The sequence below is a fragment of the Balaenoptera physalus genome, assembly GCF_965194825.1.
Source record: "Balaenoptera physalus genome assembly, chromosome: 12".
NCBI classification, from domain to species: domain Eukaryota; kingdom Metazoa; phylum Chordata; class Mammalia; order Artiodactyla; family Balaenopteridae; genus Balaenoptera; species Balaenoptera physalus.
The window spans coordinates 83,841,237-83,867,623 of NC_138897.1; positions in this window are offsets into that span (position 1 = coordinate 83,841,237).

A 26,387-nucleotide genomic window follows, 5' to 3' on the forward strand; every position below is an offset into this window, starting at 1 on the left:
TTTATGTTTTTTGTCTCTATGAATTAGAAGCCGTTAAGAGAAGGGCCGCCCAAGGAAACCAAGCACAAAATATATTTGGTTACAGATGGATAAGAGAGGTTTCTTGTTGCTTTTTTTTTTTATCCCCTAAGAGAGCAAGCATGAACTTTTTTTTGTTTTTCTTTTCTGAATCGCTGGTGCATTTGAAGCCAGGTTCTTGGAGCCTAAAGCATGTAAGAAGCACATCCTCCTGGGTGTGGAGGAGATGTCCCCTCTATAAACATCCCTTCCCAGGCAGCAGGGTTTGGCCCAGAATCCCCCTTACATACACATGGTCAAGGACAACCTCTGGAAGCATGAATATTTGGGCTGTGCAGATCCTGGTGCAGAAAGCAGACACACCAGTGCATCTCCCTTACATGACCAGTGCTCTCTCCCCAGCCTTCCCACCATCCCAATCCCTGGTTAAGCATAAGGATTCTGAAGTTAGTAACTCAAGTACAAATCCTGTATCACCCCTCTCCACATGGGCAAACCCTGTGTGCCTTAGTTTTCTCATCTGTAAAATGGGAGGAATATGAGTACAACCTCGTGTGGTTGTTATGATGAAATGAGATAACTTTTAGCACAGTACTTGGCACCTATATGTGTCCAATAAGTGATACCTACTATTACAAGTTACTTAGCTCCTCTGTGCCTCAGTTTGCACAGCTATAAAATGGGGATCTTTGGGGGAATTGTGAAGATTAATTTAATTACATTTTCTTTCCAGATACCCATTGCTGAGTGTCTATTCTTTGCCTGAAAGTGTGCTGAGCGGTCCACATACATTATGCTATTAGATCCTTACAATAATTTGGAAAACTCAGGATTATTTGAAAAATTGGGAAACTGAGGCTCAGAGAAGATGAAGCATTAGTTCAAAATCTGATCCTAAATCTGTCAGATGAGAAAACTGTCCTTTAAAGTATGCCTCCCTCTAGGATGAGAACGTACAAGAGCTTATTGGGGGTCTGACTTGCTCTCCTTCCATGTTCTCTGATCAACCTTGAGTCTAACTTGGTTTCCCTGTCTCAGGAATTAGGAAGTCCATGATAGTAGAGCCTAGAGCATGTGATAAGAAAGAATAAATACGGGGAATTTCCTGGTGGTGCAGTGGTTAGGATTCCACGCTCTCACGGCTGAGGGCCCGGGTTTGATCCCTGGTCGGGGAACTAAGATCCCACAAGCCATGTGGTGTGGCCAATAAATAAATAAATAAATAAAAAATAAAGAAGCACCATCAATTACCCCATTAGAGTCCAGTTTCTACCTCAGTCTTATGGAAATTTGGTGAAGATGTGTCACTTTCCCAGATTCTCATCCCTTTGGTCCCATTGATCAAATCAAGTCTCTGGGGTGTATTGACCCTACGAAAGAACTATGCCACCATCACCATCACCCACCATCATCATCACCATCACCATCACCACCACCACCTCTGCTGCCATCACCACCTCCACATCACCACCATCAGCATCCCATGACCACCTCCACCTCTACCACCATCACCAGTCCCAGCACCATTAGCACCACCATCATCTCCTTCACCCCCACCACCCCAGAAGGCCTTATTTGAGCAAAATCTAAATTTTGGAGACAAGGAAGAGTTGAATTGAGAAGTCAGTCTATTGGGTGCATTAGCAAAAGTCATGAAGATGAAACTGAAAATGTGACCCCATACATAGTCCCCTGAAGTAGTAACCTTCCCCTCCAGTGCCCAGTTTCCTTTATATCATCTGAGCCAGAGTTTCAACCAAACCAGATATAAGTTAAAAACAAGAAGAGAAAACAGAAAGATGCTCAGAAAAATGGTCACAGCATGATGTCTGCAAGAAGAAAAAGGGTCTTAGAATCAGGCCAGCATGGGTTTGGATCTGGCTCTACTATCAGCCGAGCACCTACACCTCTCTGACCCTCAGTTTCCTCATCTGTAAAATGTGGGTAATAATGCCTGTCTTACAGGTTTGTTGTGAGAGTGAATTGCAATCACATGAGTACAATAGCCAACACTGCTGGGCTCTCAATACCTGTATTACCACATTATTAAACCCAAGACCACTATTGAGGCTTAGTCTCTACACACTCACACCCAAAACAGTTTTGTTAGATGCAAGGTTAGCAGCTCACTATTCCTGAGCCAGTACGGGAGAAGTTAATTCTGGAGAGATTAAGACATGGAGAAAGTTTAAAATGAAGATCTCTTGTTTTCACTGTGGAAAAAAACGCTATAAGTTCCAATATGATCAGCTGTACAAAGCAGATGAACCTCGTTAGAGATGCCATCTCCCAAGAAAAAGGGGTCGTGTGCATGGCACAGGACTACTGAACTCACAATGTAAATAATTCAGGTGAGTTGGCAAATCTGAGCAGGTACGAGTAAAAAGCTCTCTTCCATCTTCATTCTTGATTCTTGCTATGTTTCTTTTCGATCTGTTTTTTCTTCTTTGGGTCCAAAGGGGAGTCCATGATCAGAGAGGTGGACTTCTCATTTTCCTAAACAGGTCCCATGCAACACGGAGTTTATTTTCCTGTCATCAAAGGGCTCAGCACAGAGCTCCAGCATGGGTGGGTGATGCGGCAAGAGGATGGAGACCGAGTTTGAAGTCTGATCATTCATTTGATTGGAAAGGGCTTTGCTCACTCGAGGTTCAGCGTACCTGGAAAAAAAGAGGCAAAACCACCCAGGGAAGATAAACAAGAGGGCCCCCAAGTGTCCGTCAGTCAATGGCAAACTGAAAAGGAAGGAAAATATCACGAGTTGTTCATACAGGTTAATGCATTCAATATCAAGGGCTGCCCCTTATTCTAAGATTCTGTTCTCTCCATATTTATTATGGAAAGATTCTCTTTTGCAATGGAACACGAGTGATGAATGCCTGCCAGCTAAAAGGATTCAGCTTATTACTGGCCAGTGTCGTCCACTTCTGTGCCTCTGCAGGACAGGTCTGCATTTGCTGGACAAGCGGGAGAGGAGGTGGGAAGGGGGTTTTCTGATGCTGGATCAGAGAAAGGGAGGAAAACACTGCCAGCCAGAAAGAAGAATGGAAAATGGAAAGGACCAAGAGGGTGGGAGGTAAGTCTATCTGCATGGCACAGAGCTGGAGTGCGGTGGGGAAGGACGGGTGATACCAGAGATGGGCGGAAAGTAAAAACCTTGCAGAAGGGGCTGAGAGTTTGCACTTGGACATCTTTAAAAGCAGCTTCACTTCAGAACTGAAACTTTGAGGCCGGAGTTTTAACTGACTTACGCATTTACAAACTGTTAGTAATTGCAGATAGCAATTTTTTAAAATATTACTCGGCAAGAGAAAAATATTGGCAACCCTACATCAATCTCCAACGAGTTTTAGGATTGCACTGTTTGTGACCTTCTCAAGTTTGCGCTTCTTTGGCATACAAAGTTGATTTTTCTCCAAGGGTTGTCCCTTTTATTCTGGATATAATGGGGTCTCTTCCTAAAAAGAAAATAGGAGGATAAGCTGTCTTCTGAGTTTAATTAAAATCAACAATCTCAATACTTTTTAAAAAGCTGACTATTGACTTATGAAAGCCTATATGATCCCAGGTTTGGGAGGTAATAGAAATGGAAATTAACATTTGATGTTTGGAAGTAACTTCCACAGGGCAGGCACAGGCTAACATACATTGTGTGCCTTACTTAGGGGGCGGGGAATGAGGCAATGAGTCCTTACATAAAGGAGAAATTGTGATTGATGGGATGGGGTAGGAGGAGTGGAAGGGATCAAGAACGACTGCCAGACTTTTGTCCTAAACTACTGAATTGACTGTGGGGCATTTTGCAACCTAAGAAACATCAGAGAAAGAAAAAATTAGAGGATTAAGGAGAAAAATTAAAAGTTGCATTTTAGACCTGAAACGCTCCCAGTGCCTAAGAGAGATACTCAAGTGCCAGCATGCAGGAAATTTTAGGATAGATGGGTTTGAAGTCCAGGAGAGGTGAGGAACAAGAGATTTGTGTTTCAACACCAGCCATGTAGATTGTCCCAGAGAATTTTTATTTTTTTGTGTGGGATCTTAGTTCCCTGACCAGGGATTGAACCCGCATCCCCCGCAGTGAAAGCGCAGAATCGTAACAATTGGACCACCAGGGAAGTCCCTGTCCCAGATAATCTTTGTATGAGACCCATCCACCATCTCACTACCCTCACAGCTTGTCCAAGTTTAGAAGACATCCATCTTCAAGGATTTCCTATAAAAATGCAATGCTCCCCTCCCTCCATCCAGGGGAGTTACTCTTGATCTCTTGTTATTTAACTCCCAGTAGACAATCATGAGAAAAATAATCATGATAACCAGTATCCCTATAGGACCTATGGTTTTCAAAGCAGCTTTACATACTAGACCCCACTTCTGTAATAGGATTCTTTGGGTTGCAAACGACAGAGACTCAATTCAAACTAGCTTCAGCAACAATGGAATGTATTGGTTGGTGTGTTGGTTCAGTCCCTACGGAAAGCAGAAGCCAAGATAGAATTAGACAGCCATGAGACGTATTGGGGGGCGGAGGGGAATGCCAGTTGAGGATAAAGGAAGAGGAGGCAAGGATAGATGCGGAGAGGCTTCATACGATGACATTGGTCGGCCACCTGGGAAAGGAAGAGGGAAGGAAGGAGGACTGGGTAGAAAGAGCCTCAAACCACAGTGCAACCCAATCCAGCCTCAGTGAGACCAATGGGAAGCCGCAGAGTAAAGAGAAATGGCCCTACTCTAGCACCCACACCATGCTCAGTCATTGGCTGGAGCAGCCCAGGGAGAGTGTGGCCCCAGACTGAATGCTGGAGCAAATCCAAAGTTACAGGAGTTGGAGGTTTCCAACTATGTTACTCACAGTGGCACATCTCCCTGGTACCCCAGGCAGCCGAGAGAGAAGCTTCAGGCATAGCCAGATCCAAAGTTCTAAGAGAATATCATTAGATTTCCCTCTCCCCTCCTCCCCCTCCCCACTTCTCTCTCTCTCTCTCACACACACACACACACACACACACATCTCTCATCTCCCATCTCTTCTTTCCTATCCATTGGCTTCATGGCTTTCTATTTCTTCTGGCCTCAACTGACACCAAACCAAAGATGGCTCTCAACAATATCAGGCCTAGATTATTCCTAGAGAAGCTCAGAATTCCTAAAGGAGGGAAACCCACTCTATCCCAGGGTCTACCCTGATCTCAGCAACAGACTCACGTGTTCACCCCGAACTAATCCACTACATCCAAGGGGTTGGAAATGCCCTAAATAGCCAGGCTGGTGAATAGTGGGGGAGTTGAGAAAGGGACCCCTGATGTGAAGTCACAGCAGAATGACATGGGGCAGAGGAGGGCAGTCCAAAAGACAGGACAATCAAGAAAAGTAACAGGTGCCCCCTATCACCTCAAAGGCAACTGGGAAACCTGGGGGGAAAGTAGATTCTTCAGATGGGAAGAGAACACTCAGAGCAAGCTGGGTGAGTACCATTTTATTCACTTATTTTATAAATCATTAGTTCAAGGTTAGTTTGGCTAAAATTAACTATGGTTAGATTTTGTCAGGCATTGGGTTAGGTGTTAGGAGGACAATAAAATTCTCAAAATAAAACTAATTCTATTTTCTTGTTAGAAAAATAAGCACGTCAGTGAGAAATGCTAGGAATCTAAAAATTAAACTACAACAGTGGTAATTGCCATTTCCAAATGACATATTTTCCAAATTAAAGGCATGGGCTACGGAATGCTCATCTCAGCTCTGCTACCTTCTAACTGCATGGTCTTGGGTGATAACCTCCTTGATTCTTTATCTCAAAATGGGAGAGGCGAAAGGAGGTATCTATTTTATAATAAAGTCATTGTAAGAATTAGTTGCAACCATGAAACACCCAGCACAGTGCCTGAAGCTTAGTAAGTGCTCAATACATTGGTGTCGAATATTAAACCTGCAAGATGTCATGCACTTCAGCTACCCTTGGCTTTCTGCCCTCTAACACCAGTCAGCCACGCCAGCAAGCCTGGAAAAGCCCTTTGCTTCATAATCCAATAATCCCACGGAGCCCTAAGAGGGGAAGGAAAGTGTTCCAAGCCCAATGGGCTATTTTTGGAGATAAAACATCATCCCATTATTTGCAGGAGAAAAAGGGGATGGGGAGGAGAGTTCTTCACGTTATCCTATGCCTACAGTTAATAGCACCTTGGGGAAGGTTCCATTAGACGGAGAGAGATGTTTCAACAGCCTAGAACACAAAGCACCTTTACAATTGTCCTTGATTTATTGCACCTCTGAGGCTGTCTTCTAGCTCCAACCACGATCCATTTGGGTACACCCAAGTTTCTGCTCATGCAGATTCAAGGGCATGACCACAAGCCTGGAGTGGAAGAAGGGTCCCTGGAGATTCTCACATGCCATGCTCTGAGCCTGGCCCCCCTCTGGAAGCCGGGGGGACACTCCACATTTCTTCAGAGTCCTTCACATCAGGTTTTGTTTCCCTCATGTTTCAGAAGCTCATCTGGCTAATTGAGATATCATTTTAGGGCAATGAGTTCAAAAAAAAAAAAAAAGCAAAGATAGGAAAATGTTCTTCTTTGGAGGTCATGGTCTATGACCCTCCTGGTTGGCCAGAAGTAATGAAGCTTTGGCATTCTCTGTGGTCAGATGAAATAAAGCAAATGGCAAAGAAGTGTTCCCTGAATAAATAATGGTGGGAGGAACCCACTGTTAACTTTGGCAGGTGCGCGTTGAGTACTATGCCTAAACTTTCCACACGTAGAGATTCCTGGTGTGCTCAACCCAAATTCACCATGGCTGCAGTAGGTCCTAGAACGGTGAGCTGGCACTGGCTTTTGAGGAGAGGGTAGGTTAATGCAAGACAGCATTAAAACACACAGTTAGAATAACTCTTAAAATGATTGGGTGGTTATAATGTATTAGACTATGCACCTCATTTAATCTAAGCAGATTAAGTAGGGAAACTGAGGCTCCCAAAACAGAAGCAAAATGGCCCATCACTCCCAGTTATCTACCCAACAGAAGTGACGGCATTGGTCACAAGAAAACAAGCACAAGAATGTTCCCAGCATCTTTATTTATAACAGCCAAACACTCAGAATTGTATAAACACCTCTCAAGAGAGGAATAGATGACCATATGAGGCTGTATTCAGACACTGGAATATAATACTATGTCAAAATAAGAAAATAACCATTGGCACACACAGCAACGTGGATGAATCTCACAGATACTATTTGGAATGACAGAAGCCAGACACAAAAGAGTATGCTCTGTCTGATTCCATTTATGTGAGTTTCAAGGACAGGCAAAATTTATCAGTGGAAGATAGAGCGGTGATTGCCTCTTGTTGGACATATAGATTGAGAAGCAGCATAAGGGAACATTACGGGGTGCTTTATCCTGATCTGAGTGGTGGTTACACACACACACACACACACACACACACACACACACACACACACATGATAGATGATAGATAGATGGATAGATAGATAGATAGACAGATAGATAGATAGATAGATAGGTAGGTAGATAATAGAGTCAGAGAGAGATGATGGATACATGGATAGATGGGTAGATAGATAGAAAGATGGATGGATGGATGGATGGATGGGTGGATGGGTGGATGGGTGGATGGGTGGATGGGTGGATGGATGGATGGATAGGTAGATAGATAGATAGATAGATAGAGTCAGAGAGAGATGATGGATAGATGGTCGGATGATAGATAGATAGATAGATATCAATAATCACTTAGCATTTGTGTATTTTATGCACTTTACTTTTTTGTGTTATACCTAAATAAATGTGCAAAGAAGGGAGGGAGGGAAGGAAGGAAGCAGAAGGACTTGCACAAATTCCCACAGCAAGTAAATAGCAGAAATGGAATTTGACCCCAGATCTGCCTGGATTCAGAGTACACTTTAACTATTGGGCTATCCTGCTTCATAGCTGGGTTTATGTTGACTATTGAACAAATATTTGTTGATGGATGGGTTTCTGTTTATGGAAACTTAACCACATTAGCTCACTGGCATACAAGACTTAGATCCCGGTGAATTCCCTCTGACCTTTCCTATCACCCCTTTCAGTATCTCTCATGGTTCAACAAGGAAAAGTTAACTCCAGCAAGGCTATAATGAGTTTCTACTGTAGGCTGAAGTTTCGTGGTGAATCTGGCCTCCTGTTCTTAGGCCATCATCCAGGGGATGCAGACAAGAAGAACAGAGACAGGTATTGATCCCTGTTGATTTTTTCGCTGCATATGGCGGCAAGAAGCTCTGCTCAGCAAAGCTCTGACAGAGACGCCTCAGGCCTGAGTGATGGCCCTGACACACCCACGTGCTCCTCAAGGGGCCTCAGACTCAGTTTCCCCAACTAAAAAGATGCGAGTGTTGATAGGCTCACCCAATCAAACCAGATGGCTTGGGAAGCTGTTATGGTCACACTTACCATGTGTGATGGGTTCTCTGATATTTTTGTATTCATAGAACAGGGAGAACATTCTGTAATTTTTCTCCTGCTAAGTTTAATTTTAAAACAGAGTATCTAATAAAATATTGTAGGTTTATTAGAATTTCAGCCTGTTCATAGAAGTAGCATAGTGGTCAGGAATTCCAACCCTGGAGAGACAGACTTTCCTTTTCCTCTTTCAGCTGCTGGCCAAAATGGCAAGCTTAGACAAATCACTCACCTCTCCAGCCCTCCATTTCCACTTCTTGGAAATTGGAGATAGTATTCATATGTACCTCGCAGGGCTTGTAGACTTAAGATGAGTTCAAATGCTTATCACACTGCCTAATACAAACTAATCATTCAATAAATATGTTAGCATTCTAATACCAATAATGATTATGATAATGACAATACTGATGACCTGGGCAACTAGTATGACATACTCTGGAGTCACCCTTTAGCACTTCAATGAACCGGGTAAAAGAAAGAGCAATCTCTGAGATTTATAATACATTTAAGGAAAAGTCACTTCTAAAACACCTCAGGATGACTTCTGATAAATCACCTAATCTTTCCGGTTCTCCATTCTCCCACCTAGCCCAAAGGACTAGATGACTTTTAAAGTGTCTTTTAGCTCAAAACCGGGATTCTATAGAGAGAGTGCTTGGGGAAACTTCATCTGCATGCCCAAATCTGGAGTAATGAAATTGCAGAGCAAGCTTCTGGAGTCTTATTTCTATGAGGATTACATGGATTGGGAGAAGGGAATTAATGAAGAGAATTCCAGGCTGATAAATGAGTCCTGGATCTCTGGGAAAACATTTTCACCAAAGCTTTACCCCTAACCCTTTTGCGAGTTACCCAAGTAGACAGTGTGGTTTCAGAAGTTGAGATTCATTCAGTCAGTCAGTCGTTTGATCCATATGTATTTGACGTGCTTTTCAAGCCAGTATTGCTATACATGTTCATTCTTACTTATAATGGGACAAGGGAGTACCAAGAGGCCTCAGGTAATTATCTGAGTTCTACATACCTGAGTTCCCTGCCCCCACTGTGTAAACAAACCCTACATCCTCCTGCAGATCAGGGTCAATAATTCCTCTCAATATGGTAACTGCTCTTCTCACTGGCTTGTTTCTGGATGCAAGGAATCAAAAGTGGCCTGGCCTTAGCTGTAACTTATAATTCAATGTGACATCTGCTGTGCCCCAAGATGTTCCCTTTGGGGACCAGGACCTCCAGCCTGGAAGAACCCAGAGTAGAGGGGATAGGAAACACAAAATCTCCCAATAGGTCACTGGGAGTGATAGTGAGTGAGGCCACTCCTGCTTCTACCCCTTAACTTACTGGACTAAATTTTCCTGTTGGGAACACCATTTATGGGTCTCTGATCTAGTACACACCCTGCATCTTGAAAGATGTCTCCCTACCCATCCGGAGTGTCACCTCCAAGTTGCTTCAGTTGCACCTTTGGAAGACTGTTCCCGAACTTTATGAGGCCAGCTTTTCCTGGGGGGTGTGATATATTTTACAACTAATAAAGAGTTGTAAAATGAGCCCCCTAGTCACATGCTCTGTTGTGTGGGATTCCATGCCTGTGGATCAGGCATTCAGCAAGCAACCAGAGAGTGGTGCCAGCCAAAGATCTGCGGGCAGGAGAGCCAAACCCACACCTGGAATCAGTATCTATCACGATGAAAAAAGCCCAATGTCATCAACCTGCCACAAAGCTGCTAGCTTGTCTTTTCAAGGAATACTGCCTCACTCTCTGTTGCTCACCCATTGCACATTCAGAAACAACAGTAATTAGATCAGCCATGGAAAGGAGTCCATTTTATAGGGCTTCCATGAATGTCAGCTGGCTGAGTAATTTCGTCTACTTGTCTTTTCCTTATGCCTTTTACAGGAAGCATTACCACGTGCATTAAAATCTTCACAGTGTGTATGTAGGCCCTTAGTCCTATTCACACATGCCTGTATCCCAGGCTTTCTTTTCTTTGATCAGGTCATTAGTCACTGCCCAGGAGTCTATATATATTCTTACCTCTGGGTCACTTTTCCTTCCATAGAAAATGGATGGTCACAGCTATGCCAATTAGGACCATTTTCTCTCTTTACCCTTCTTTCAAAGCCACTCCTGAATGTGCCTACCGTGCAACACCATCCATTTGCAGCTTGAACTCACACACCAACCTGATTCATCCATCACCAAGCTCGGGCTTTCCTCCATGACCAGGCCTAGCATATTTGCAGCCAGGTTATGCTGGGATGTAACCCTAGGTATGAGCCTGGCAGCCAGGAGAGGAGGTAGGTGGAGGGAGCTCCTGGGGTAAGTAAGGGGCATCTGTTGTCCTGGGCCTCTGAGTTCCATACTGCCCCCTAGAGGCTGAGCAGATGAAATGAGGGTTTTGAGCCAGGGTTTGGTTTCCAGCTTCATTCCCATTTGAAGAAGTTTTGGGAAGGAGATGGTGGTTCCTAGATGGGAGGGCCAGATCTCTGCAGAACCTTCCATCATGCAGGAATTTCAGGAACTTACTAGGAAAGGGTAAGCGGACTCTTCAAGCTCTAGGGGTTCATGAGAAACCTAGAGAGATCAAAGAACCCTAGGAATGTGATCTTCTTTGCCTTCTGGGCTGTGAGTAGACCAGTCCCAAATCCCCTCCCTACACCATCTGCTTTCTTGGATTATTCTTGGTATCAGCTGTGTTAGTTTGGATCCACCAAAAATGCAGACACAAAGACAAGATTAAACCTGCAAGAGATTCACCGAGGGAAATGTTCATGAAAGATAAAGGTGAGGAAGCAGAGAGTCTTCAGACCATGATGCAGACCCAATACCCATGGAAGCATAGAGAAAAGGAAGGAAGAGTCTTGAACTCTTCTTGAGTCTTGAACCAAGTCTTGCAGCTTGGTTCCTAAAATGTTTTGGTTAGGCCAGTGAGAAGTCCTTGAACCCAAGTTGCATATTAGAAGACTCGTGCATTAATAAACCGGCATCGGTTTCCCCGAAGGGCTGTTACTGGCTGGGACAGTCCAAGGGACATGTGCAAACATGGTGGTGGATTCAGAGAGAAGGTAGCTGGGGTCTTCAGTCAATCATACGTCTCATGGCAGGAGATCTGCGTGGTGTATCTTCACAGCCACCAGACTGATAAACCCCATCTAACCTGAAATACCTACTACATGTCCAAAAATGTGCTAGACACTGAGGATATAATAGTGATTAAGACAGACATGGTTTTTGTTCTCAAAGTCTAATGGGAAATATTAACATGTATATGTAATGTATGAAAATGTATGTCATATATGTAATAAAATGAGATCTATATTAATACATTAAATAGAAATATATTATCCTATATGCAATGATATATTATATATATATACTTTAAAATATAATTGGAAGCCAAGATAAGTGTTCAAAAGGAAAGGTGCACAATGTTATGGATACAGGGAACAAAGTCGCCTGACATAGGTCATGGGGTCACAGGACACTTCCCTAGTGTGGCAACCCTTATGCTAAGGTTGGAATGACGAATAGGAGTTACCTAGGTAAATGGGAATGGAGGGGGAGGAAATTCCAGACAGATGGAAGAGAACATGCAAAGTGCCCGTTCTGGGAGGAGAAATGGCACTTTCAAGGAAAGGAAACCAGAGTGACTGCAGCCCAGGATGCAAGGGCAGAGTGTTGGCATGAAGCTGGAGAAGTAGACAGGGACCAGCACATGCAGAGAAACGTTGTGAAGGATCTTCATTTTTATCCTAAAAGCAATGGCAAACCATTTACGTGGGAGTTGACATGGCAAGATTAGTACATTAAAAAGACAGCTATGACTACAGTGCAGAGAGAGAATGAGAATGGACAGAGTAGACGTGAGAGTCGAATTAGTAGGCCATTGCAGTGGCCCAGACAATAAATGATGGTAATTTGGACTAGGATGGCGGTGATGGAGATAGAAAAATGAAAGAGATGCTATGATGTGACTTTCACCAGAGCAAAGACACCAGGGAACAAATATATTGGGAGGGTGGGGATTGGAGATGATGACTTCAGTCCAGAAATTGTTATGTTTTGGGTGCCTTTGAGATACCCAAGTGGAGATGTTTAGAGGGCACCTGGCTATGTGCCCTAGAGCTCAACGGAGCTGCCTGGGAGACAGATATAAATTTGAGAGCCACTAGTATACAGATGGCATTGAATCCATGGGAGTGGATGAGAATATAGGGAGAAAATATAGGGACTAAGCCTAGAAGACTTCCAATATCCAATGGCTGGGTAGAGGAAGAGGATAAGGCTAAGATAAGGAGAAGGAGAAGGATAATAAGGATAAGGGAAGCAGCCAGGGAGACAGGGAGCATTGGAAGATTGATGGGAGATTATGAAATTACTCAAACCAAGTGAGGAGGTCTGTCAAGAGGAGAGAGTGTTTCACTACTACATATAAAATAGATAACTAATAAGGACCTGCTGTCTAGCATGGGGAACTCTACTCAGTGCTCTGTAATGGCCTATATGGGAAAAGAATCTAGAAAAGAGTCGATATATGTATACGTACCACAGATTCACTTTGCCGTACACCTGAAACTAACACAACATTGTAAATCAATGTTATCACAATAAAAAAAAATTTTTTTAAAGGAAAAAAAGAGGGGAGAGTGTTTGATTGTGCCAGATGCTGCTGAGAAATCACATACCATGAGAAAAAAATATCCATTGGATGGCCAAGTAAAAACACGCACATGCGCTGGATTTAACAGTATCCTGGAGATCCTCAAGGCCCACCCGTATGGAATCGGGTGTGGGTGGGGAGGTGAGGGATGTGAGCCGGACTGCAGAGGGTTAAGAGGAAATGGGAACAACGGGTACAGAGAACGCTATCCAAAAGTTGTCATCAAGAGGGATACCTACACCCTTGATTGTATGGGTCTGAGGAAGTATAAATGATGCTTCTATTATTCCACGTGTGGTTCTGAAAAAGGAAGGAAATCAAGTCTCTCCATAGATCTTTCTATCTAACTGTGAGCCCTGAACTTCACTTTCTGATGAGTTCAAACTTAATGAAATGCAGAGCTTTGAAGGGGTAAATCTCAAGTGCTAACATACATACACACATTCACTCACACACACATGCGCAAGCACACACACATTTTAAGAGGCTTATATACAAGCTCATAATTCTTCCTGGACATCAAATGACTCTTTATAGGCTCCATTTTGATGACCTAAGTATACTACAAATTAAATAGAAACATAAGGATTACATTTCCCTCGAAGTACCAGGGCTTTGAGGAAAAACAAGAGGAAAGAAAGAAATGCCTGGATGAGCACATTGTGGTTTTTCCTTTCCTTCATGATTCCAAAGCTTTGCAAATTCATAGTCTTAGAGAACATGCCAAACCCATTTGACATCAGCCACCATATCCCACTAACGCCCTACCCTGAAGCATCTTCTCCGTGCTGTCCTCTGTGGGCAAGAAGGATGTGGGATGACAGATCCATGTTCTCATGTATTAATGAGTGGAAGCAGAGTCTCACAGACTAGTTGGATTCTTAGCGGAAGGAATTCAGACACAACACTCTTTGTTTTCATGTGAGAGCTATGTATTCATGGTGAACAGGAAGTGACCAAGCCCGGATAAGAATAGGACCACCTTGTTCTTCTCTAGCTCATCTGCATTACACCATGGTAATGGACAGCTGTTGTTTTAGCCTGGGTAGTACCCACTTTTCCCTTCAGTGGGGATGTACAGAGCTCTATCTCATGAGGATGCCCATGCAGTTAAGGCCCCTGGTCCCTGTAGCACAGTAAGTCCCCTACATACGAACGAGTTCCATTCCAAGAGTGCATTCCTAAGTCCAATTTGTTTGTAAGTGCATCAAAGCTAGCATAGGTACCCAACTAACACAGTCGGCTATATAGTACTGTACTGTAATAGGTTTATAATACTTTTCACACAAATAATACATAAAAAACAAACACAAAAAATAAAGAAAACACTTTTAATCTTACAGTACAGTACCTTGAAAAGTACAGTAGTACAGTACCACAGCTGGCATACAGGGGCTGGCGTCAAGGGAACGGGCAAGAAGAGTTACTGACTGGAGGAGGGAGAGGAGGTGGGAGACGGTAGAGCTGAAGGATTGTCAGCAATGGGAGATGGAGGGCAAGCTGCAATTTCACTCATGCCTGACGCTGAGGTCTTTCACTCACACACGTTCACACCTTTGAAAGTTCGCAACTTGAAGGTTCATATGTAGGGGACAATTTACATGTGTGAAGCAGACACTGCCAATCAGAGCAATGCATCCCCACAGACAGCAATCAGCTCAGAGATGGGCAAGTTAGTTACAATTGACAGGCAATCAGAGAAGTGAGAAATTCCAGGTCTTTTGCTGGGATTATTGGGAAAAGAGGAGCTCTCTTTCCGGTGTACTTCAAGCTGAGGGAACAGTATATAAACCTGGACCTGCTGGTGCCATCTTGTCTTGTTATTATGAAGTTGAAACCTGCCTGAGATTGGAGCGCATTCAGAGGCAAGCAGGTATGAAAAGTGAACAGAATAAAACTGTCTTAAATATAACATTTGAGCCCTTGGATACAGTCACACCTAAATCCAAATCTACCTTTCACTTATCCCACTGAGTTGGGATTCTGTTGCTCTCAGCTGACAGCCCGGATGGCGCCAGCCTTTTTTGAGGTTCCCGCAATATTATGAGCTATCTCTTATTTGCAGGAACTACTTCCATCTTCACTTTACCTAGGGATTAATGACAATAGGGATTCCTCACATCTGGGTAGTGCTTCGTGCTTTCCAGAATGCCTTCCCCAAGGGTGGATACTCAGAGTGGCCATCCTACTCGTTACAGCCAGCATCTGTCCAACAGCTGTTCCAACTGGTCCATCCTTATGGTATACAGATTGATAAATATTTTGGGTCTCACCTTTGATTTCACCAGCAGCATCCCATGTATATCACAAACCAAAGTGGGAGCAGACCAAAGAATGGACCATAAAGGTCATTTTGTAGACGAGCAAGATAAGACTCTGAAGTGACTTCTCCAAGCTAACTGACGGCCAAACCAGGGTTGGAAATTGGGACTTTTGTTTCAAGGCTCTTTGCATCTCACTATGATTTATACAGAATGTAAAGATACATTATATTTTCCCCTTATTATTTCTCAGAAACTGGGCTAAGGTATTTAGATGCATTGAATACTTACAACAAACCTCAGGAGGTAGGTTTTATTATCCTGTTCATTTTTCATTTAAGGAACCTGACATTCAGTGAGGTTAAGTTCATTTTGCTAGGAAATGGCAAAGCCAGGATTTGAACTCAGAGCTGCCTACTCTAAAAAAACCATGTGGCTCCTACCTTTAAGAATCTAGTCGTAAAGCCCAAATAGGCAAAAAGTTATTCATCATAAGCTTAAAAATACAGTTCATGTGATTATACTCAGATAATATATGCTTTATGAGGGCTTCCCTGGTGGCGCAGTGGTTGAGAATCTGCCTGCCAATGCAGGGGACATGGGTTCGAGCCCTGGTCTGGGAAGATCCCACATGCCACGGAGCAACTAGGCCCGTGAGCCACAACTACTGAGCCTGCGCGTCTGGAGCCTGTGCTCTGCAACAAGAGAGGCCGCGATAGTGAGAGGCCCGCGCACCGCAATGAAGAGTGGCCCCCGCTTGCCACAACTAGAGAAAGCCCTCGCACAGAAATGAAGACCCAACACAGCCAAAAATAAAAATAAATTAATTAATGAAAAAAATAATAAAATATATGCTTTATGAGATCAGGACAAGGAAAGGTCAACTGAGTTTGTGTCATCAGGAAAAACTATCATATAGGATCTCAAATCAACTCAAGAAAAGAAACACTATTTGTGATTTTATAATACCGAGGCTGCTTGTAGAAGCTTGATGAACTGCATTAAATCTTGAACAATGAATGGGGCTTAATCGGGCAGAGACAAAGGAATTCTGGGTAAAAAGGCCAGCACTTAAAACCATATAAGTATGGGGAAAACCTAAAATGTTCAGGAAAAAAAGCCAGTCTGCCTAGGTCATGGGTGGTAAATAAGGTTTATTCATACACCGTGCTTCATCAATTGAGAGTGGTTGCCTGGAGTACCATGCGAGGACAAAGATGACACCAGGTAAGAAGTCAAAGTGAAAATCACTTAGTGATGTTGCCATGGACACTAGATTAGAACCTGGTAGTACAAGTACCATATATCTGCCCTTATAAGATGCAGTGTACAGAGTATATTAAAGAATGAGCAAGCAAGAAGGTGGAATATCTATCTTAGGGAGCATCACAGAGATGCGAGGACATGGAGTTTGGACTTGATTTAATGGGCAAGAAGGAGCAATCGTGAGCTCTTGAAAAAGAGAGGCTCCAAATAAAATTAGGGCTATAGTACACAGAATAACTAGACGGCAGCTACATGATATTTGGTTCCTGACCACAACAGCTTGTGAACCTGATCTTCTTCTCATGGAGCCAGTCATTAGGTATCAAAATGATGCTTTATAAAGAAGACATAAATTATTTATAAATTCACTCTTGGGTAAAAGCTCAAGTGGAAAGAGAGCAAGGCCTTGGCTTTCACTACAGCTGTGGGATTGGCTAATAAAATCCCAAATATCACTTTCACAATCCTGGCATCTCAGTGGTCATTGGGTCATCCCGATTGTGCTTTTAGATATGGTATTTCACTGAGCAAAATTAAATCACCAAAGACCAAGGTCTGACCTGATCTCATCACAGGCCACCATCTCATGACAGTTTATCATCATCATCACTCAGATTTATTGAGCATATACTATGTGCTGGGATATGCCTTACATTACATTTTTGTCTCAGTTTATCCTCACAACAACCCTAAGACACACCGGTGTGCCCATTTTGCAGGCGAATAAACTGAGGCTTCGAGAGAGAATACAAATTGCCTAACGTGGAACTGAGATAGAAATTGAGGTTTATCCATTGCTAAGTCTGTGCCCTTTACCATTATTGTCATTGAGGCCACGGCTCTGCACACATGGGCTCCAGCAAATCTATTCCCACTGACATCACAGCATGCAAACCACAGACAAGCTCATGTGAGCACTTGGGGGACTGTGAATTCTGTCCCACTCTTTTCCCAGACAACATCAACAACCAAGCCACAAGAACATGGAAATTAATTTCTATGTTAACCACACACCCCAAAATACCTACTGTCAAGAAGGAGGATTGGGAGTGTCTCACCCTCAATAACATCATTTCCAGGGTCCACAGTAAATATGTCTGAAGCATTAAATACATTTCTGAAATTGGGAAAAATAAACTCACAGATCATGACTGAGTTTAAACCCTTAGTTTCCCAAGATCTGCAAACCCTCCTGGAAGCCTGGGTTTTATTTCAATTTTCTGAGACATCTAAAACTCCCAGTTTCTAAGTCTAGTTCTCTGCTCTTATGCGTTCAGTTTACAATGGTGGCAAAACACAAAAACACAACTCCACATGTACCTAATGCCATATTTAAATACATCTCTGGAAGGTTGCATGGTGACTAGAAACCCTCCCATTCTGGTCCAAGAAGCCCTTGTTTATTTAACTGACACATAACAAGCCCATTTCCTTTTACCTTTAATCCCTTAAAATGCTCTGTGGGTTTTTTTTTTTTAACATATTTATTGGGGTATAATTGCTTTACAATGGTGTGCTAGTTTCTGCTTTATGGCAAAGTGAATCAGCTATACATAGACATATATCTCCATATCTCCTCCCTCTTGCATCTCCCTCCCATCCTCCCTATCCCACACCTCTAGGTGGTCACAAAGCACCGAGCTGATCTCCCTGTGCTATGCGGCTGCTTCCCACTAGCTATCTGTTTTACATTTGGTAGTGTATATATGTCCATGCCACTCTCTCATTTCGTCCCAGCTTACCCTTCCCCCTCTCCATGTCCTCAAGTCTATTCTCTACGTCTGTGTCTTTATTCCTGTCCTGCCCCTAGGTTCTTCAGAACCTTTTTTTTTTCTTTAGATTCCATATATATGTGTTAGCATATGGTATTTGTTTTTCTCTTTCTGACTTACTTCACTCTGTATGACAGTCTCTAGGTCCATCCACCTCACTACAAATAACTCAATTTCGTTTCTTTTTATGGCTGAGTAATATTCCATTGTATATACGTGCCACATCTTCTTTATCCATTCATCTGCCAATGGACACTTAGGTTGCTTCCATGTTCTGGCTATTGTAAATAGAGCTGCAATGAACATTGTGGTACATGACTCTTTTTGAATTATGGTTTTCTCAGAGTATATGCCCAGTAGTGGGATTGCTGGGTCGTATGGTGGTTCTATTTTTCGTTTTTTTGAGGAACCTCCATACTGTTCTCCATAGTGGCTGTATCAATTTATATTCCCACCAACAGGGCAAGAGGGCTCCCTTTTCTCCACACCCTCTCCAGCATTTACTGTTTGTAGATTTTTTGATGATGGCCATTCTGACTGGTGTGAGGTGATACCTCATTGTAGTTTTGATGTGCATTTCTCTAATGATTAGTCATGTTGAGCATCCTTTCATGTGTTTGTTGGCAATCTGTATATCTTCTTTGGAGAAATGTCTATTTATGTCTTCTGCCCATTTTTGGATTGGGTTGTTTGTTTCTCTTGATATTGAGCTGCATGAGCTGCTTGTAAATTTTGGAGATTAATCCTTTGTCAGTTGCTTCATTTGCAAATATTTTCTCCCATTCTGAGGGTTGTCTTTTCTTCTTGTTTATGGTTTCCTTTGCTGTGCAAAAGCTTTTAAGTTTCATTAGGTCCCATTTGTTTATTTTTGTTTTTATTTCCATTTCTCTAGGAGGTGGGTCAAAAAGGATCTTGCTGTGATTTATGTCATAGAGTGTTCTGCCTATGTTTTCCTCTAAGAGTTTTATAGTTTCTGGCCTTACATTTAGGTCTTTAATCCATTTTGAGTTTATTTTTGTGTATGGTGTTAGGGAGTGTTCTAATTTCATTCTTTTACATGTTGCTGTCCAGTTTTCCCAGCACCACTAATTGAAGAGGCTGTCTTTTCTCCATTGTATTCTTGCCTCCTTTATCAAAAATAAGGTGACCATTTGTGTGTGGGTTTATCTCTGGGCTTTCTATCCTGTTCCATTGATCTATATTTCTGTTTTGTGCCAGTACCAAACTGTCTTGATTACTGTAGCTTTGTAGTATAGTCTGAAGTCCGAGAGCCTGATTCCTCCAGCTTCATTTTTCTTTCTCAAGATTGCTTTGGCTATTCGGGGTCTTTTGTGTTTCCATACAAATTGTGAAGTTTTTTGTTCTAGTTCTGTGAAATGCTCTGTGGTTTTTATAGATTTCTTTTTCACATGTACAGTGATACCCACTTCCATTTTCATTATATATAAAAGCTTATACTTGCCATCAAGCCTGTATTTTTTTTTTCAATAAACATCCATTTCAGGGTACTTCAGAGCTGAGTAGAATCTCTCTCTAAAAGCTAAAGAAGTTTTTTCCCCATCTTTATTTGGATCTATACAATGGGATTACTGCACATCGTCATGGAGGTGTGAACCTCTGAAATATTTATTTGATTAACAAAGATTCCTATGGTTCAGTTTCTAGTGCCCATCAGTGTATCAGTCAGAATAGGACAGATTTTGCTGCAGTAACAAACAACCCCCAGTTTCAGGATCTTAAAACAACAAAGCTCTATTTCTCATTCACACTACATTGCTATTGTAGGTCAGCTGAGGGCTCTGTCCCCATGTCCTCACTCTGGAACCAGGCTGACAGAGCATCCAACATCCAGAACCTTGCTGGTCACCATGGCAGAGAGAAAGACAGATGTGGTCAATTTCATACCAGCTCTTAAAACTTCCACTCAGAAGTGACATATCACTTCTACTTATATTTTGTGGCCAAAGTCATTTAGCCATGGCCATTCCTAACCCCAAGCTTCAGGGAAGTGCAAACCCTCCAAAACAAGGTCAGGAAATACTGAGTAGCAATGATGACCTCGACTATCACCACATCCCACTATCTATGAGGAGGGTGTCATTGACAATAATGAAATAGCTCATCTTTATTGACTGCTTCTTATATGCAGAGTTGAGTTTAAACAGTTTGCACATATTGTCTCATTTAACCTTTAGGACAGCTCTATGAGATCGGCAAATTTACTCCACTTTAAAGACAAAAAAAAACTGAGGAATAGGAAAGTGGAGTGACTTGCCCAAGGCCACCTAGCTAGTAAAATGTTGGGCTGAGACTTGAACCCAAGTAGGTAGCCTGCCTCTAGATCTTGTCCTCTTAACAGTTCTACAATAATGTCTTCCAGTGCTACTATTGCTACCACTAATACCCCTCTCTTAGCCCACTTTTCCTTATCTATGCAATGATAATGATAATTCCTGACTCTTGTGATTTTTATGTGGGTGACCTGAGAAAGTAAAGCAAAATGGCTCCCTAATGTACAGTTTTACCATACATTATCTGGTTTGATGGACACTTAGAAACAATCAACAGAATGAAAATACAATTTACAGAAAGGAAGAAAATATTTGCAGACCACATCTCTGATAAGGGGTTAATATCCAAAACATACAAGGAACTCATACAACTTCACAGCCAAGATAAATAAATAAGCCAATTAAAAAATGGGCACAAGACTTGAATAGACATATTTTCCAAAGAAGATATACAAATGACCAACAGGTATATGAAAAAGTGCTCAACATCACTAAACATCAGAAGAATGTAAATCAAAACCACAATAAGATATAGCCTCACACCTGTTAGGATGGTGATTATCAGAAAGACAAGAGATAAAAAGTGCTGGTGAGGATGTAGAGAAAAGGGAACTCTTGCACACTTTTGGTGGAAACATAAATTGGTGCAGCCACTATGGAAAACAGTATGGATGTTCCTCAAAACATTTAAAAAAAGAGCTACCATATGGTCCAGCAATTTCACTTCTGGGTATATACCCAAGGGGAAGGAAACCGCTATCTCAAAGAGAAATCTGCCTTTCATGTTCATTACAGAGTTATTCAAAATAGCCAAGACATATAAATGTCCAACAACATTTGAATGGATAAAGAAAATGCAGGGGGCTTCCCTGGTGGCGCAGTGGTTGAGAATCTGCCTGCCAATGCAGGGGACACGGGTTCAAGCCCTGGTCTGGGAGGATCCCACATGCCGCGGAGCAACTAGGCCCGTGAGCCACAATTGCTGAGCCTGCGCGTCTGGAGCCTGTGCTCCGCAACAAGAGAGGCTGCGATGGTGAGAGGCCCGCGCACCGCGATGAAGAGTGGTCCCCACTTGCCGCGGCTGGAGAAGGCCCTCGCACAGAGGCGAAGACTCAACACAGTCATAAATAAATAAATAAATAAATAAAAGAACGTGAATTTCTAAAAAAAAGGAGGCATATTTAAAAAAAAAAAAAATGCAGTATATACATACCATGAAATACTATTCAGCCTTAAAAAAGAAGGAAATCCAGGGTTTCCCTGGTGGCGCAGTGGTTAAGAATCCACCTGCCAATGCAGGGGACACAGTTTCGAGTCCTGGTCTGGGAAGATCCCACATGCTGTGGAGCAACTAAGTCCGTGCACCACAACTACTGAGCCCGCGAGCCACAACTACTGAGCCCACGTGCCACAACTACTGAAGCCCACGCACCTAGAGCCCATGCTCCGCAACAAGAGAAGCCACTGCAATGAGAAGGCTGCACATTGCAACGAAGAGTAGCCCCCGCTCGCCACAACTAGAGAAAGCCCGCACGCAGCAATGAAGACCCAACGCAGCCAAAAATAAATAAATAAATTTTTTTAAAAAAAGAAGGAAATCCTGCCATTTGCAATAACATGGATGAACCTGGAAGACACCATGCTAAGTGAAATAAGCCAGACAAAGACAAATACTGCATGATCTCACTTATATGTAGAATGTTAAAAAAAAAAAAAAAGTTGAACTCTTAGAAACAGAGAGTAGAATGGTGGTTGCCAGGGCCTGCGGGGTGGGAGAAATAGGGAGAGGTTGACAAAAGGGTACAAACTTTCATGTACAAGATGAATCTGATTTGAGGATAGAATGTTTAACATGGTGACTATAGTTAATAATACCATGTTGCATAATTTAAAATTTGCTAAGACAGTAGAATTTAAGTGTTCTCACAAAAAAGTAAAAACCAGAAAGGATAACTACTTGAGGTGATGGATGTGTTCATTAATTCGATGGCGGGAATCCTTTCACAATGTATACATATGTCATATCATCACACTGTACACTTACCACTCACAGTTTTGTCAATTACAGCTCAATAATGCTGGGGGGAAAAAGGACTATCATTTTTCAGTCAAAATTTGTATACCCATCTTCTTGGTTAAGGTAAGAGAAATAACCTATCTCAGCCAGCCATGCAGCCGTAAAATCCAGAAACTTAGGAATTATTCTTGACACCTCCCTCTTCCTTACACCCCACATCCTCCATCACCGAATCTCTGCAACTTACCTCATCTCTCATTCACTTCTTCCCAGCCTCACATCTGCTTGGTCCAAGCCACCACGCTCTTCTGCCTGGACGATTGCAATGCTCCCCTCCCCAAAACTGGATTTCCAGCTCCCATGCTTGTCCCAGTCTTTTCTCCACCCTGCAGCCCAAGTGACCACATCTGACCATGCCACATCCTTACTGTGATTATGTGATAAAAGTCTGTCTGAGCCTCTGGATCCAGCAGGGTCTGAAGCCAGCTACCCTTAGATGTTTCCGTTCCTTTTCTGTCCCTTGCAATGAATTCACCCCAGCTAATACTTACCTCTTTCCCCTACCATTCTGGACACCCCTTAGTTATCTGTGTACCCCAGGTGGCTGATCCAATGCCCAGCATCTATTAGATGTTCACTACATGTTTGCCAAAGTGAGTTGATCTGGATATTTAATGTCTTGCTTTAGATAGAAATGGGGCCTTGATAGGGAAACGCCTTGGCTTTGTCCTTGAAAAACCCACAGAACCTTGCTGCACCAAAACGCCAAAGTCAGACCTAACAGTTGACAAGCAAGTTGTGTCACCAGTCCTCTTCTTCTCCATCCAGCGGTTTTCAAAAATAGTTTAGGGAGTTTTTCTCACTCTCTTAAATGTGGTTTTGCTTACTTACTCCCCAGCCCCCTGGAAAGGCTCTCATCTCCTGGGCCTCTTTCGTTTTCAAGCCTGGGAAAAAAAAATGTGCATGTAGAAAACCCTATAATTACCGGGTCTGATTTTCATTTGAACTTTTCCTCTCTGACATGACTGCAAAGTTCTTTGGTAGATGTCAGCCAACAAGGCCCAGTGTGTGCATGCGACAGAGAATCTGCTGGCGTGTGTGTGTGTTTATGTGCAGGGCGGAAGGGATGTGTGTATATGTGTGTGTGTGCTAATATGTTTGAATGAGTGTGTGAAAGAAAGTGGCCTATGTGTTTGTGCATATGTTTGAGTGGGTGTGTGAACGAGTATGTAAGTAAGTGAGTGTGCTTTGGATATATGTATGTATATGTTGTGTGTATGTGTGTCAATAAGTAGAAGGCTATGAATGAATGTGGGGACGTCCTTTTGTCTATTGTGTACATGTGAGTGAACGTGAGTGTGTGTGTGTGTGTGTGTGTATAAGTTAGCAAGAGCTTTAAACCAAGCCAGGGTGGTATTTGAAAATATGTACTAAGCGCCAAGCAAGGAGAAAGGGACACGGAGCAGGGAACAGAGTGCAGTGAGGATGAGCATAAAGTCGCCGGGACCAGAGATGGAGGGAGACCTCGGCTCTCCAGGCAAGAGGCACTCGTGTGGGAAAGCAGAGATGAGATGCAGGGTGGGCGGGCTTGGAGTCAACCTCAGAGAGTGAAACCACAAAGTCATGCCTAGTACAGTCCCCGACAAACCTGTGAAGAGGACAATTAGATGTGAGAAGCTCAGAACCAGATGTTGATTTTGCATGGAAGAACCTAGAAATTTTGTAGGGAAAAGGGTGCCTAAAATGGCAGTGGGCAGGGTCTTGGAGGGCAGACCCGCATCTTATTTAGAATGTAATGATGAAGACCATGAATTTCCGAGCTGGGTTCTGCAGGCTTGAATTTAGGCTCTGCTGCATCATCTTGGGTAAGTTAACTAACTTTTCCCTGCCTCAGTTTCCTAATCTGTAAAATGGGGAAAATCCTAGAATTTGTCTCATAGAGCTGTTAATGATAATGGTTGGGTGAGTTAATATATATAAAGAGCTTAGAATAATGTCTGGTTATTTAAGTGTTCATTATTGTCATCATCTCCATCACCATCATCAGCACCTCTGCAGCATTAAGCAAAGTGCTGGCTATAAATGTAACAGGCATCTTATCTAAGTCTGCTGAATGAGTGAATGAATGAATGAATGAATGAAGTAGTTTTGCATTGATAAGCCAGACTTTCCTTCCTGAGGCCTTGACACATATCATATCCTCTACCCAGGGCACTAGCACTCATTTTTCTGACTCCTTGCAGCCCTCCCTCAGCCTAACTACATTATACCCATCCTTCTGGTCTCCACTGAAACTTCATTTGCTCCAGGGAGCCTGCCCTGACCTCCCCCATCCTCCTGGATATATATGTCCACACGGATCCTTGCACACTTTCTTCCTCTGTAAGTACTTATTCAATGTCTGTCTTCACTATACTTGGCTGGACATCCATGAGGTCAGGAACTTTGTCTCCTCTGTTCACTGCAGTAAACCTAGGGCCTGGTACAGAGCAAATGCTAAATGCATTTTTGATGAATGAATGGATGGATGGATGGATGGATGGATGGATGGATGAGTGGATGGATGAAAGACAGAGCAGTGCTACTCAGGCTTCACTATGCACATGAGTCAACTAGGAATTGCATGAAATTGCAGACTCTGGGAATTATGTTAAACTGCTGGGACTCTGCATTTCTAACTAGCTCCAGGTGACTCTGATGCTGCTGGTCTCCCGGCCACGCTTGGTAACAGGGTCCTAGAGTATCTACTTGTTTGAGGATTTAGAAAATAAAATTATTTTTATGCCATATAAACATGGATATAGAGGGAATAGAATGAAAAGTTCACATGAACTTTTCAAATAAATCCCAAGGTTTTGAAGACACAGAGAAACACATCCCCAGGACCATCAGAGATTCTTATCCACACTTCTCTGATATGCATGGGGTTCCTTGAGAAGAAAAGTTTGAGAATTCCTGCCCTACGAATATCTCAATCCTGGAACAAGCCACAATGAGACAACCCAGGGCCAGTCTTAGAAATAGGGAAACCAGTCCATATAGTATTTCCTGGTTACCAGGAAGAACTTACTTTCCCCAAAACACCTCCTTCAAGCCCAAATTTCTACATGGCTAAAAGCCACCTAAAAGGACATTGGCTTTTACTGCCCAGCCTCTGACCACACTTATTTCCCTTCAGTGAATTGTCCCTGTGTATTTCCAGATACAGCCCCACTGCCTGTGGCCTCTCCTGGCCTGGTCCCTCAGCACTCCCTTCATCCCTGTGAGCGTCTCTGATGAACTGTCTCTTCGCTTGAGCAAACCAGGGTTGGTTCTGTCGCTTCCAAGAAGTAAAGTCTAACCAATACTTTATCATTGCTTTGGGCAAATGCATTAGTTCCCAATAAACAAAACAAAAACTGAAAAGAAAATCAATAAGCATAAATTACAAGCAACCTAATTATTTATAACAATATAAGATCAGTTAAGTGAATTATGAGATATTCGTAAAACTGAGTATCATGTACCCATTAAAATTAGGGTAGAAATCTCATAAACATAATGTCAAGCAGAAGACACTATACGCAGAGGAGTATATACTTATGTGACTCTGTTTTGTATGCAGTAGAAAACAGGCAAAACTAATCTATGGTGTCAAA